Here is a 14,141-nt window from a genome sequence, read left to right as displayed (position 1 = left end):
GCTGGAGGAAGGCAATTGTCCTTTGCCCAAGCTGCCAGACCAGGGATGGCTTTTGGTGGTAATAGACCCCTGCTGCTACAGGAGCCAAATGTGGCCCTTGATGGTAGCACAGGCCAGGACCCCGCCATGTTCCTAGGTGGCAACACCAGCTACTCACATCAGGTTGTTCCTCACTATTCTTGAGTCTCCATTCTGCTCTCTCCATTGTGTCCACATCCTCCTGTTTCTCTTTCTCTTCCATTTCTCCACCATTTACTCGTTCTTCTTCTCTTAGTGGCCCAGGGTCTTTGAGTATCTGAGGTCATCTCAGGAGTGGTCTCAGGAGTGCTATCTCTACACATTATGGTGCCAGGCAGGGATAGTTTTGGGCATGGTCTACTCCCCTAGGCATTCACAGTGCCAGACTGCTGGTCATCTCAGGCTAGTCTCCCTGTTCAATCCCTGTGGTGATAGTCTGGCGGTTATCTTTGGTGTGTTCCTTGCCTGGTCCACCCAAGTGGCCCTGTGTGAGGTCCTGTGCTCATTCCAGCATGAAGCCTGTGGTCTCAGTTGTTGTTTTTCTAGTCTCCAGCTTGCTCTCTACCCTCAGGGCCTGCATGACCACCTGACTGGTGGTCATCTCAGGTTAGATACCTGTCTGGGTTCCCTGGTGCTGGACTGATGGCTGTCTCAGGCTTGCTTTTTTTCAGGAAATGTTAGACTATGAATCATTCAGATGCCCATCGGTCAGAACACTGAGCACAGACATAACCCCTCACCTCTCTACCACCTAGAGAAGCACTTGTAACACAGCAGCCACACCTGCAATGCCTTTTGGGGGAGAACACTCCATCCTTTTTATTCAGCCCAGGATAGGACCTTAGCCTATGGAATGGTACCACCCACATTCCCATAAGAACACCATTAGACTGTGAGGGCTTCACCCTCAAGACTTAATTACCTTCTTAGAACTGACTTCTTGCAACACTTCTTAGAACTGACTCACTAGGGACAGGTTTTGATACACGGAGGAGGAGGAGAGATGCCAACATTAAGATCACAACAGATGGGAACATGGGGAAAAAGGTCAGTGAAATTCTGTTTCCTCTAAATGATGCAGATGAAGACCTGGGCTGAATGAGCATCCTGTGGCTAAGTGAAGCAACTCTGGGATAGCAGAGAAGATCTTTCGGTTTTTAGGCTTAGGTATGATGTCTGACCCTCTGTTATTTCTGTTATCACCTCAAAATAAGGGCATCATATTCCCCATTTCTGATCAAGCTCAATCTCCAGTAAGTGAAGTATGAAGACAGAAAGCCATCCTCTTTACTTGTGGGGAAGTGGAGTTCTGTTCTCAATGGCATTCTTTGATGAGTCTATTATGTAAGATTAGAGACATCAGCTGCAGAAAGATCAGTGCTCAGGAATCGATGGTGGTTTAAAGAACATTGTCCCATCCCTTCAGCTAAAGGAAGAGATGCAGTTTACCAATTCCATCATTTAACCTGGAGCTGGGCTTATCTTCTTTCATTATAGCGGACACAGAAAAGCTACCCATAACCCAGTAACCATTACCAGACACTGGCAAAGGAGTCCCTACCCCAATAAATAATCTGGGTCTTTCTCTGCATGCAGAAAAAAGACACCCAGAAACCATCTTCCCTGTTTTCACTTATGGCTCACATGAAAGAAGTCAGAGCCAACTCATTATAGCAGTCTGAAGTCCTAAAAGTTTAAATATAGTGGGTTGTTATGAAAAGATGGTGCCTTCAGGTCTAAAGACTCCAATCAGAATTCCCGTCTCGTAAAAAGTTAGGATAAAGCCATCAAAGGCAGGACATGTGTTAGATTGCTTAACATACAGGAGACCCATCTCTCATCTCAAACCCAAGTATGTCCTCTACCCACTACATTGACAGCTGGCACATGTGTCCAGTCGCTGAGACTCACTGCTGCTCTGTAGAATTCAGGGTAGATGTTCCTTGTAGCCTCCCTCTAAGAAGTAATTCATCCTACCTTCATGTCCACACTGCTGTCTGAATCCCTCATCTCCAATGCCCCCATCACATGGGGCTGCCCACACTCTTTATACTGGCGTGTGTGTGTGTGTGTGTGTGTGTGTGTGTGTGTGTGTGTGTGTGTGTGTGCACAGAATCCCCTTTCATCCTTTAGTGGCTGAAAAGCACACTAACACCATTTAGACCCAGAAAATTTGTGGGATTGGATCATTCTCATATCAGTTAGGCAGTAAGGGCCTTTGAAAAGCCACAGGGAAGTGTTATTTTAAAATCTCACGTAAAAGCATGCAAAAATAAATAGGTATATATATATATATATGCATACATATATATACATTTATATGTATATAACCATTCACTATATATATATATATATATATATATATATATATATATATATATATATATGCTGCTTAGTGGCACATGAAGTTGTGCCACACAGTGAGATGATACTCCTTTCAAGAGCTTTAGACTCTCTAGTAAATAATGAGAATAGAAAGCCTCCCTTAGAGTTGATGGTAAGGGTGGGTTCATGAGACCCCCCCTCACCCACTCAAAAGTTAATATGGCTATTGTCATTGTCCTTGGTTGCTTTTAAAATTGAAGGTGAGACCCTATTGTTGAGAAGACATTACACACTTTAGAAATATGACCTGGAGAGATTGAGCTGCAAATGACTTGGAAGTTGCCTCCCTGAGGACTGGCTCTCAGTATTTGAAGGTGCTACACAAGTTGCCAAGGTAGAAAGCAATTAACAGCTCTTCCTAGACTATGAACAACAAAAATGACTGGCCCAGCAAGATATCCCCAGTGGTACAATAGTGACACTTTTATCTTAGGGGTAACCAATAGTCTAGTTTGACTCAAGTCTTACTCAATGAGAGGGAATTTATACCTGGTACTATGTACCTAGCCACATGCCAGTGAATGGAGTGGTCATAGACCCTAGAGAAGAACCTATTACTGTCAGTTTTACTAAACCAAAATAAATTTTAACTGTATTCTAAAGACTTATAATTATACCTACAGATACATTTAGTTCTCATCCCCCATAAAAAAGGTTAATTTTGCAGCAGGAAGGGCTATTTACCACAATTGGTCAAAATGCAGAGAATAAGTGAACATGGAGTATCCAGGCCCAACAGATACATCTACAGTGCAACCCTGTACTAAGGTTGAGAGGACATCATGGAAGGGGAGGTGGAGGACAACAACTGGAGATCAAGATGCCTTCTGCTTGATAGTGATAATCTCTCTCTCTCTCTGTGTGTGTGTGTGTGTGTGTGTGTGTGTGTCTATGGGCCAGGGAAGCTGTACCCATAAAATCCTAAGAGTATGGTCACCTAAATAAGACCTGTACAATGACAACTCCAAATGACTTGGAATTTACACTCCAATGTGGATGGGGAAAATTTCACAACACCCCACCCCTAGATGAAAAGCTACAGGCCAGCTATCAGTGGCTACCAAGAGAGAGAGAGAGAGAATCCATTTTCTCCGTGGAAGAGCCCTTCTTTACTGTTTGACACCACAGTTACTGTGTGCCTGGTGAACAGTGTTTGCAGAGACGATATGGGTTAGAGCAGAGATACAAAATTGAATGGAGATTTCTACCCAGTGCTGTAGTCAGGAAATGGAAGTCATATATGAAAAGACAGAGGTCCAGTCCCACTTTATGCTGCTGTCACTGTATACACAGAAGACTTGAACTGTTGGCTACCCAACTGTAGGAATGAATAAGGCCCCAGATATAAAATCAGAGTGCAAAACAAGATTGTGCCCACTTTACAACATAAAACCAAAATTAAAAAATGTAGAGTAGGCTTTAAATTATAAAATATTACAAATATTTAGATAAGAATTTAGAAACAAACAAACAAACAAACTTTCTCTATGTCAATAAAGCAGTTCAATGTCAAAGTTAAATGGATGACAATACTGGGGTGTATTGTCACACATGAGGCAAGCACTAAAGCTATGACAATAGATGAATTGTTTAAGCCTAAATGGAATACGAGCCATAATACGGAGGAGCTTCAAACACAGTTGAAAAATTAAAAAGAGAAAAAAAGATCAAAGAGAAAACAATCCCATGAGATTCCCCTGCAAGGAAAAGTATTACTATGGTACACTCAATCTTCAATGGACCAATGATCACATTAAAAGCAAGTAGACAGCAGACATCAGGCCCCTGGCACGAAGGAGGGCAGAAGTGAGCAGACAGCACCAAAGTGGCAGACACAGCAGAGGGAAGAGTGAGAGAAGGCCAGTTATGCATGGACTCCTAAAGTGGAAACTTCTAGTTTCTTTGGAAAGTTAGTTATGTCAACTGATGTTTTGCGGAGGCACACAGGCGAAAGGATGTCTTGCTGAAGCAGACACAGATGAAAGGATGTTTTGATATAGTAAACATGTGAAAGGACCCATGATGAAGGAGTATAAATATGACCCCACAGACAGTGGGAGATGAGCACTGAACCTTGGTTTGGTTTGCTCAGCCTCGCTATTCTTTGCCTTAATTAGTGTTGTTGACTAGTGGCAATGCCACCATTGAGAGAAATTCGCTCAAGAACTGCTCATGAGGTTCCTGAGGCAGCTTACCACTTCACTGACCTTGCCTCAGGCTGGTTAGCGAGCCTTGCTGTTTCTCTAGGATTGAACCACAGCTGCTGGTTCATGTGTGGTGTCTGCCTGCTTAGAGGCCTGGCCTGCAGCTGCTGATTTGTATTTGGTGTTTGCTTCAGGACTGAACTGTGGCCAAACATCAAGCTTGCCCCAAAGAACTATTGCTGAACAGGTCCACTTCTCCAATGTCCTAATAACTTTTCTCTTCCACTACCTTTGTTGGGTGGTGGGCTAGAGGAGAGGTTGAACCCTTATTAAAAGTAGGTTGCAAATACATTTATGTCTACGGTCACCACTGGAGGCCAGCCCTGCATGGTCTCCAGTTGCCTTGAATTGAAATTAGAAAGCAAGTATCTGTCATGGGGGAGAAAGGTTCAACAAAGGGCCAGAGTCCCAGTGGGCACCCTGGATGTTATAGAAAACATTTAAGGTAACAGATATGGAGAAAGGAACAAACTTTTGGGGCCTGAGAAATGCAGCAGGATGTTAGAGAAAGAGAAAAACTATCTCCTGGCTCTTTGTGCTATAATTGGAGTTCAGAGTAACTCACAGAGAGTCACAGGAAGTAAACATAAGCCTTTTATTCTGAAAAAGGCAAAACCACCAGGCTGTGTCTAGGCCAGTGAGCTCAGTCATGGCTGCAGAGGAATGTGAGGTGATCTGAGAGAGGGTCCTGGAACATGCATTACTGAAAAGGAAATTAGATGCTGGGTAGGACAGACCACAGTGGCACTGTTCAGACAGGTTTAGGAGGCGTGGCTTTCCTGGAGATATCACTGGAGGTGGGCTTTGAGCGTTTAAAGACCTTCACCATCCCTGATTGCCCTCTCTGCTTCATGCTCTCAGTTTAATATATAAGCTCCCGGTTTGTTGCTCTAAGCCACCATGGTTATCTGCTGCTGTGCCTGCTGTCCCACTGTGATGCACTCTAACCCTTCAGAACTTCAAGCCCAAATAAACCCTTCCTAGTTGCTTCTGTTGTGATGTTTAATCAATAAGTAACCAAGACATGAGGTGAAAAGGCCAGATGAAGATCCATCATACATCACCACACCCAGCACTTCTCCCTTCTCACACAAGAGCCTGATAATGTTTGCCACACCCATACTCCTAAAATGTCCCCCCACCCAACAAAACTATGTAGTAGCAGCAGCAAGTGGCCAGTATATAGGACTCTGAGTTGAAGCTGTGTTATGTAAAAACACACCAGACCCAGGTTCTGGAAGTTCAGCAGGGCTTCTGAGACTAGATGAAAGGGACACCCTAAAGGACAGGGTGGGAGGGGTATGCAAATGCATAGCAAGAGAGAGAGAGAAACTGACAGAAGCTGGATGGACTAATTCTCATAGTGGGAAGATATCAGAGGTCAGGTCCATCAGGTCTTCCCAGCTGCATGAGAGTTGATATTTTCAAGGACAGCTACTGTCATGATAAGTAAAGGTGAGGGTTTAGGGCACTGGGCTCCTAGAGGTGCTGAGACGGTACTTAACTGACTTTCCAGCACTATCTGCTCTGTCATATGATCCTCTATTGCAAGAAGTGTGGAGCATAGAGTGGCAAGAAGTCATTGGGAGTGACCTCATAGCCACCTCTGAATACTCACAGGACGTGTCATCTCTCTCTGGGGACCATGGCTGCTGACCTACTGAACACAGCATGGGGAGGAAGCCACTTCATAATGAGGTCACAAGAGACCTTGACCTCCTCTTGCTGGAAGATGCAGTCTTCTGAGTTTGTAACAACCTCGCCCATAGGAGAATGTACACGTGTGAACTCTGAGTGCCTCTGCTCCACAGTTGAGAAACTGATCAGTGAGGGCCTTGAAGACCAGCAGGCCTTGAGGTGCAGAAGCCATGGTGCTGAGCTGGAAAACATCACTTTCTTAGTCTCCAGGAACACCAGGCCTGTCCAGCCTGAAGGAGAGCACTGAGCAGAGGTTCAGCCAAGGATATCTAGACCTCTGAGCCACCAAAGCTGTGGGACACAATCACATATTTTTTTTTTCTTAACCTGCTTTGTTTAGGGTGACTTACTGCCCACCAACAGGTGACCAGCACACACAGACACCTCATTCAGCTATCTTGAGATGTTGAATGCATTGATGTTTTGTGAACATGCGAGAGGATCAAAAGTTATTAATCCTACCAGTCTGTTATAGGAAATGGACTCTGCTAACTTGAACATAATTACAGGCAACAAATGACAAAGGCATTTAGGGGAATCTTTGTTCATTTCCAGTGGGAGTCATTAAAAAATTAATCAGGCATGATTATAAATCTCTGCACTCTCCTCTGAATCTCCCTCGCTCCCTCTCCCTCCCTCCGCCCCTCTCTCCTCTTTCTCTCTAACTTTCTCCTCCTATCACCATTTCTCCCTTCCTCCTTTGTTCTCTTCCTTCCTCCCCTTCTCCCTTCCTTCCTTCCTCTCTCTCTGTTACTCTGACCCGGATCCCAGCACAGAGTAGCCCCCTTCTATCCCCGGAGGTTCTGGAACCTGTTTCCTGTGTCTGGACCTGCTTCTATTTCTGGAACCACATCCCCTCTCCCCCTGCATCCTAGCCAGTGATGTGAAGTGGAGTCGTTTTTCTCGGGTAAGGTTACCAAAGCTCTGGCTGCTTTGCCCTGAGCCTTTGAGACACCATTCCACTTCAGCTTGCTGTGTGATGGATGGATCGGTAGAAGTTTCTAGGCCCACTTTTCCCGGAACAGACTGAGGCCTGAAATTTCCAAGGATTCTAGTTCTTTGCTCTGCACCTTGATGGTGGCCCTTCCCCAGTGTTTTCTCTTCCACTCAGAGACCAAAAAGGAACGACTGTAGATCTTATTCCCACTTCCAGGAGCGCTCTTCACAGCAAAGCCAGCAGGGGAGGGCTGCTGCCGGAGCCAATATCAGCTGTGCCAATATCAGCTGTGCCAATATCAGCTGTGCCAATATCAGCTGTGCTGGAACCTAGGACTCAGTTGCTAAGACCAGGTAGCTTACTAGTGAGGGTCATAAAACCACATACCTAGGGGTTAAATTGACTATATGACCCATAAAGGACCATTTTATTTGGAGAGGGGGAGAATCAGGCACTACTATTCATGTTTCTTAATTTCTTTACATGCATTTATATCAGCGAATAAATAGCCCAATGCTTATTAAACGCAGTGTGGCTTTAAGCAAACCAATCAATCCTGTTCTGCCTTGAACATGGTCTGAACCTTTTGGTTCTCGGACATGTGATTTTCAAGAATAAATGGGTGTCCCAAGTCCTTGGCCACCTGCAGCTGGTTCTAAGTTTCAAGACAAACCAGACACCTTACTCCAACCAGTCCAACATGATCATGAAAGTCAAGTCCCAGGAAGCTTTCTCAAAGACGACAGAGCTGCAAGAAGTGGGAAAGGAACCAAACTGGGGGTAGACTGCACCACTGCAACAGGCAGCAGGCCTGAGAGGGTGGGACTGGGTTACTCCCCGCACTCTACCAGCAGACAGAAAATGCTGTCCTAAAGCAGCACTATACAGCATTGGAGCCAGGGAAGGGGAGGGTGTGGGAGGGTGTGGGAGGCCTTGTGGCCTGTGGTTGAAGGAGGGGGTAAGGAGGGAGGTGACAGTACCAGGAAAAGCAAAGCAAAAGAAACAAGCTAACAAAAGCAGCTGTGTAAGGGGAGGAAAAATATAGGTCACCCTGGTCACCCCATAAATGACACAATTTTATGCACAGCAGTGAAGGTGCTCTGAGAATCAAGATCTACTTGGCTTTGGCTCAGTTCAACAGGGGCTTAAAGAAACTTGTGATTACAAGCAGATCTCACCAAGAAAGGAATTATTTTAGTCATCTTGGCTCAAATAAAGTTAACAGTTAAAATAATTAGCAAGCAGCTCAAATGAGCTGTGAAATCAATTCTCTTTATACACGTGTAAAGGTGTTTTTCTTGGTGCCTCTTGGAAAGCCTCCATCTCTCTTACTTTATTTTATAGTTTACCCCTTCATAAAGAGGATGGGATCCTACTTCACCCTCTGTAAAATATAAAGTCAGGCACAGTGGCAGAGGTTTGTAAGCCTAGTATCTAGGAGCTGGAGGCAGGAAGGCCAGAAGTTCAAGGCCAGCCTCAGCTACCTAGGGATTTTGAGGACAGCCTGGGCTACAAGGAAATTCTGTTTCACGTGAGACAAAGGGTAAGAAAAAAAAGGAATGCAATGAAACAAAATATAAATAATATATAAATCTACAAAACTATTATAAAACAGACTATAGATAAACCCACTGTAAATCAATAAACAGTTGCTTTACAGGCATTTAAAATAGTTCTCACAATTTCATATAAGTGTGCTGTACAATGTGCTTTGAACATAGATGTATATGTCCATATGTCTATATTCTGACAATGCACACACACACATATATAAAATGTGCTTTCATCATATCCCCCACTGTGCTCTCTTACCTGTCTCCCACTAGTCCCCCTTTTCTTATTAATATTCTTCCACTTCCTATTTGTAGACATCCTATGTATTCATTGCGTCCTATGTATTTAATTAGAGTTGCTTAGATACACATTTGTTGTTTTCTAAATTTACTTTTTATATATGTGTATGTGGTTGTGTCTGTGTGGATTTATGTGTACCACGTGCATGCAGTGCCCAAAAGCGGTCCAGAAGATGGCATCAGATGCACTGAGCTGGAGCTATAGGCAGTTGTAAATCATCCTGAGGTCCTGGAAGAGCAGTGAGCCCTCTTGATCCCTGAGCCACCTCTCCAGTGCCTTGGAGACAACTCTTACTCTACTTCTCCACAGTGGCCCTTCCAAACCAAATTCATACCTAAATGGACCAGATAACTCACATAAATATCACACGGACTAAATATTAATTAAGGAGGAGTTCTCCTGTGAAATAAAATAATTTCATAAAATGTTTTCTTAGAAGTATTTTGTAAGGCTTGGTGTACTCCCCCACCCCCACCCCCCAGTCAATGAGCAGCTAGATGATAATTTTATCTTGTTGGTTATTTAAGGAGAATTAAAATGTGTTATATTATTTAATTCTGTGAAACAGCGTCCCACTTCTGCTGCAGGGCATAAAAGTCTCTGCAAATGGCTGCAGTTTGTAGCCAGTAGCTCCTTGTAAGTTTTTATCTTAAAGCCTAAGACTTAGACAGATGGTGTGGCATAAAACTGTTAGGATCATTATTTATTTCAGAATATTCTGGTTTTCAAAAACTTTGAGACAGTGGCTCTCCATTTTAAGGATGCCCTGGGGCAGATGAAGAACAACATGTAAGACTTAATTTCAAACAAAAACTTTTGGTGGAGGACTTTCTAGAAATAATTACAAATGCAAGTTACTCAGGCAGTAAGATTTGCAAGTATTTGTAATAAGTAGCTAAAGAAACTACTGAGACAAGAAGCTAATATTCCTTCACAAATTCTTGCTTCTTAGTATACATTAGGGTCATGGCTCCCAACACACCAAATATCAATTTGTCTTCAGCTACTGAATTTAGAAGCCCACAGAGTGTCTGTTGCATTAGATTTCTCTTACTGTATCTGGATTTAGAATCTCAGTGATTGCTAGTGCCATATTTAAAATCATCTTGGCTCTCTTTTTTCATTAAGGAATACTTTGACCACACATAGCCTTCAGCAGTCTGCAGGCCAACCACCAGTCTGGCCAGTTGTGTAGACAATCCTTGGCTCTTATAGGATCTTAAAATACAAATAGGAAGAAAAAATGAAGCAGAGAGCAAATATGGCTCACAACGCTTAAAATATTTACTCTGTAGTACTTTACAGAAAGCTTTGCTGGCCACTGCTCCGTAGAACAAAGTTCACATTCTTGTCTGAGCATCTGAGAACCAACTCCAAGGGCTCAGCACGGTTTTCTACTTAATCCTTATCTCTTGGTTTCAGGCAAGTTTTCCCATGTTCAGATCAGTATTGCTGCAGGATAGGAGAACACAGCATTTAACCACTAATGAGACACGCCCTCAGAGTCACAGAGCTACAGTCTTACTGTTTGTCAGTCAACTTTTATACACAGGGGCAGGAGGGGCTTAATCTGTTCTATAAGGGCTGGGATTTCTACTCCGGACACCACAGAAGAAGGCAGCAGGACATCGTACCACACCAATAATTAACTTACTCAATTCAGTGTCTGCTTGATTAAAGAGAAACTTGTAAAAATCCCTCCCTCATTTCTCCACTCTTCCCCCACACAGCAGTTTAATGTGATTCCAGAGCCTCTTCAGATCCAGGAAAGAGAAAACTAAATAGAGAAAAAAAAATCAATTATTGATGATTGCAATTAGCAAGACAGTGGAGAAGCCCAGAACACTCCCTCATCCCTCATTGATTCTGAGCAGGGACACACACACACACACACACACACACACACACACACACACACAAACTGGTTTCTTTCACAAGGAATGCAGGAGATAGTTGAGCCCCCTCCCTCTGGGGGAATGCAAAGAATAGTCACTTTCAAAATCAGCAGGAAACCTCCAGGCACCCCCTTACCAGAGCCCCTGCCCCCAGCCCCTGGCACAGTTCTATTTAAGTTGGTGTGAATCTCCACTCTTAGATTCTCCCTAAAAGGCAGAGTGACAACCCATTCAACTTTTGTGGGATGCCTCTCAAAATATTGGTTTGTGTTTCCCTTGTGCCAGAGCTGCAGTGAGACCCAGAATATTATAGATACCTAGAGGCTGCAGAGGATACATTTAGTGACTGGAAGCCCACAGTCACTATAGCCCCTGCCCTGGCTCAGTACAGGGTGAATGGGAAGAAGAGGTCTACTGTGGGAAGCCACATGTGCCGTTGCAGGGTAGCGCTGGCTACTGCTGGCCACCAAGCATACATAGGCAGTAAAAAATGAGGTTTTGAGAATTAACCAAAATTAACCAATCAGATGAGAGACAAGTTAACCAATCAAATGAGAGAGAAGTTAACTAATCAGATGTGAGACATGCAAATGAGGTGGTAAGCATAACCCATGCATAACCAATCCGGGTGTGAGACACGCCTTTCCTAGGCCTATATAAGCAGCACCAGTTCTGGGCTTGGGGTCTCTTCGCCTCTGCAATCAAGCTCTCCCAATAAACGTGTGCTGAAGGATCCTGTTGCAGCATCGTTCTTGCTGGCGAGTCGGGCGAAACCTGGGAAAAGAAACATCTTCAGGCTCGAGCGAAGACCCCCTGCTACAGGGAAGATTCAGAACTGCATCATGGGGAAGGAGCAGTTAATAAAGTGTTCCCGTAAAACAGACTGCTGAGAATGATCCGGCGTGGATTCAGAACTCTTCAGCTGGGGAACGGTGGTACCGGTAAGTCTCCCAAATTGATCTCTGGGTTAAAGGGGGATATGTTTTTTAAGAAAAAGGAAAAGAAAAGGGAGGAAAAATAAAAGGAATCAGTGATAAAGAAGGAAATAGTGAAGGAAAGGAAAAGGGAAAGGAAAGGAAAGGAAGGGAAAGAAAGGAAAGGAAAGAAAGAAAGGAAAGGAAAGAAAGGAAGGAGAGAAGGGAAAGAGAGAAGAGAAGGAAAGAAAGGATTGAGACGATAAGGTTCCCAGCTTTGGGACAAGTTATGGTTCATGAGTTATGCTTTTTTTTCCCCATTGATCCTTTGTGGGTAGGTCTGATAGTTTTGTTCTTGTTTTTTCTGATATATGGACTCTGTTACTGTTTGAAACTGTGTGTAGAGGCAGTCAAGACAGGTCAGAAAATCTTTACAGAGCAACAAGAAAGTATGTCTCTCTTTTGAGACTAGGCCGGGGCCTAGCAAACACAGAAGTGGATGCTCACAGTCAACTATTGGATGGATCACAGGGCTCCCAATGGAGGAGCTAGAGAAAGTATCCAAGGAGCTAAAGAGATCTGCAACCCTGTAGGTGCAACATTATGAACTAACCAGTACCCCAGAGCTCTTGTCTCTAGCTGCATATGTATCAAAAGATGGCCTAGTCGGCCATCACTGGAAAGAGAGGCCCATTGGACAGGCAAACTTTATATGCCCCAGTACAGGGGAACGCCAGGGCCAAAAAATGGGAATGGGTGGGTAGTGGAGTGGGGAGGGGGTGTGGGGGACTTTTGGGATAGCATTGGAAATGTAACTGAGGAAAATATGTAATAAAAAATATTAAAAGAAAAAAGAAAAAAGAAAAAAGAAAAAGAAAGGAGACACAGTGTTATCAGGTGGACAGAAAGGACAAAATAAAAGAGCTGAGGTGGAGGAGGAAGGCGAATTAGCTTCTGTGCCCCCTCCCTATGCCTTCTCGGCAGCCACCTATAGGCGGACCCACTGTTCGGAGGTTTGGAGAGAGGTTAGATTCTCCTTGCTGGGATGTCCTATTTTCACCGACCAAGCAGGGCAGAGATATCATGAGCCTCTAGATTTCAAAGTAATCAGGAATTTGGCTGAGTCCATGTGAACGTACGGCTTAACTGCCTCCTATACTGTGGCTCAAGTAGAGGGCTTGAATAGACACTGCATGAAGCCATCCGATTGGGCAGTCTTGGTGAAAGCATGCCTTTCACCTGGGCAGTATTTAGATTGGAAAGCCTTCCTTATTGAATTTGCAAATGAACAGGCAGCGGCTAACACTGCTGCAGGAAATCCAGCATGGGATAGGGATATGCTGCTTGGTCAAGGTCGCTTTGCACAACAACAGACAGGATATCCAGTGCAGGTGTTTGAGCAGGTGAATCAGATTGCCATAGGGCATGGAAATCATTGCCCACCGGTGTTGATGGTGCTGACGTGGGCAAGAAGGTCTGTTTCCTCAGGATCACCGACAACAGCTGTGGGTCCCAGAACGGCTGACCAGAGCAATTCAAAACAAGCAGAGCGATGAGGACGTGGATGTTCCTGTGGCTGGGGGTGCTCCCGCTAGTGAGAACTGAAGAGCTCTGTGTTCCTAAAACCATGCCATTGACACATTCAGGTGTTTCCTCAATTCTTTACATCTAATGCCAGATTTTAAGCCTTAATGGAACTCGAATAGAACCCATCATTGTTGGCAATTTTACCTCTTGGCTTACCTCTGCTTTTTCTTACTTTAAGGAATGGGTGGGAGTGATTTTGTTTGGTGCTGCCATATGCTGTGAACTGGTGTTCATGCTCTGGTTGGTATGCAAATTCAGAACCCAACAAAAACGTGACAAGGTGATTATAACTCAGGCACTTTTAACTATTGAAAACGGCACCTCCCCTGAAGTTTGGTTATCTATGCTTAAGGATTAGTTGGCATCTGAGTTCTCTTCTCTTGCACCCCATGGATTTATGGATCCATTGCACTGGAATGAGAGAGACTCAACGATCATTGATCAGCCCTTGCACATCGCTGAGGTTTCCTCATTGCATGCGATAGGGTGATCATGATTTCCCCACTAATTCATTTTTTGGCTGGCCTCTTTTGTAGAGTTCACCCTAGGTCATTTAGCAGTTACTGTCACACAGCACTGTGGTATCCAGAGACGGGCAACTTTCCTCATGCACAGACCAACCTAAGACACGGGGCCCGGTGGCAATAGG

General features: G+C 44.2%; 1 non-coding gene across 1 annotated transcript; it reads right to left on the bottom strand.

Moving 5' to 3' along the window:
* Positions 1 to 691: 691 nt before the first annotated feature.
* Positions 692 to 823, bottom strand: Gm25564. Its single transcript, XR_003950354.1, has one exon. It is a non-coding gene; the product is annotated as a small nucleolar RNA SNORA17 (small nucleolar RNA).
* Positions 824 to 14,141: the final 13,318 nt, after the last annotated feature.

The sequence above is a fragment of the Mus musculus genome, chromosome 12 (assembly GCF_000001635.26).
Source record: "Mus musculus strain C57BL/6J chromosome 12, GRCm38.p6 C57BL/6J".
NCBI classification, from domain to species: domain Eukaryota; kingdom Metazoa; phylum Chordata; class Mammalia; order Rodentia; family Muridae; genus Mus; species Mus musculus.
The sequence above is the reverse complement of the archived record's forward strand: the minus strand, read 5'-3'. Positions and strand labels throughout refer to the sequence as shown.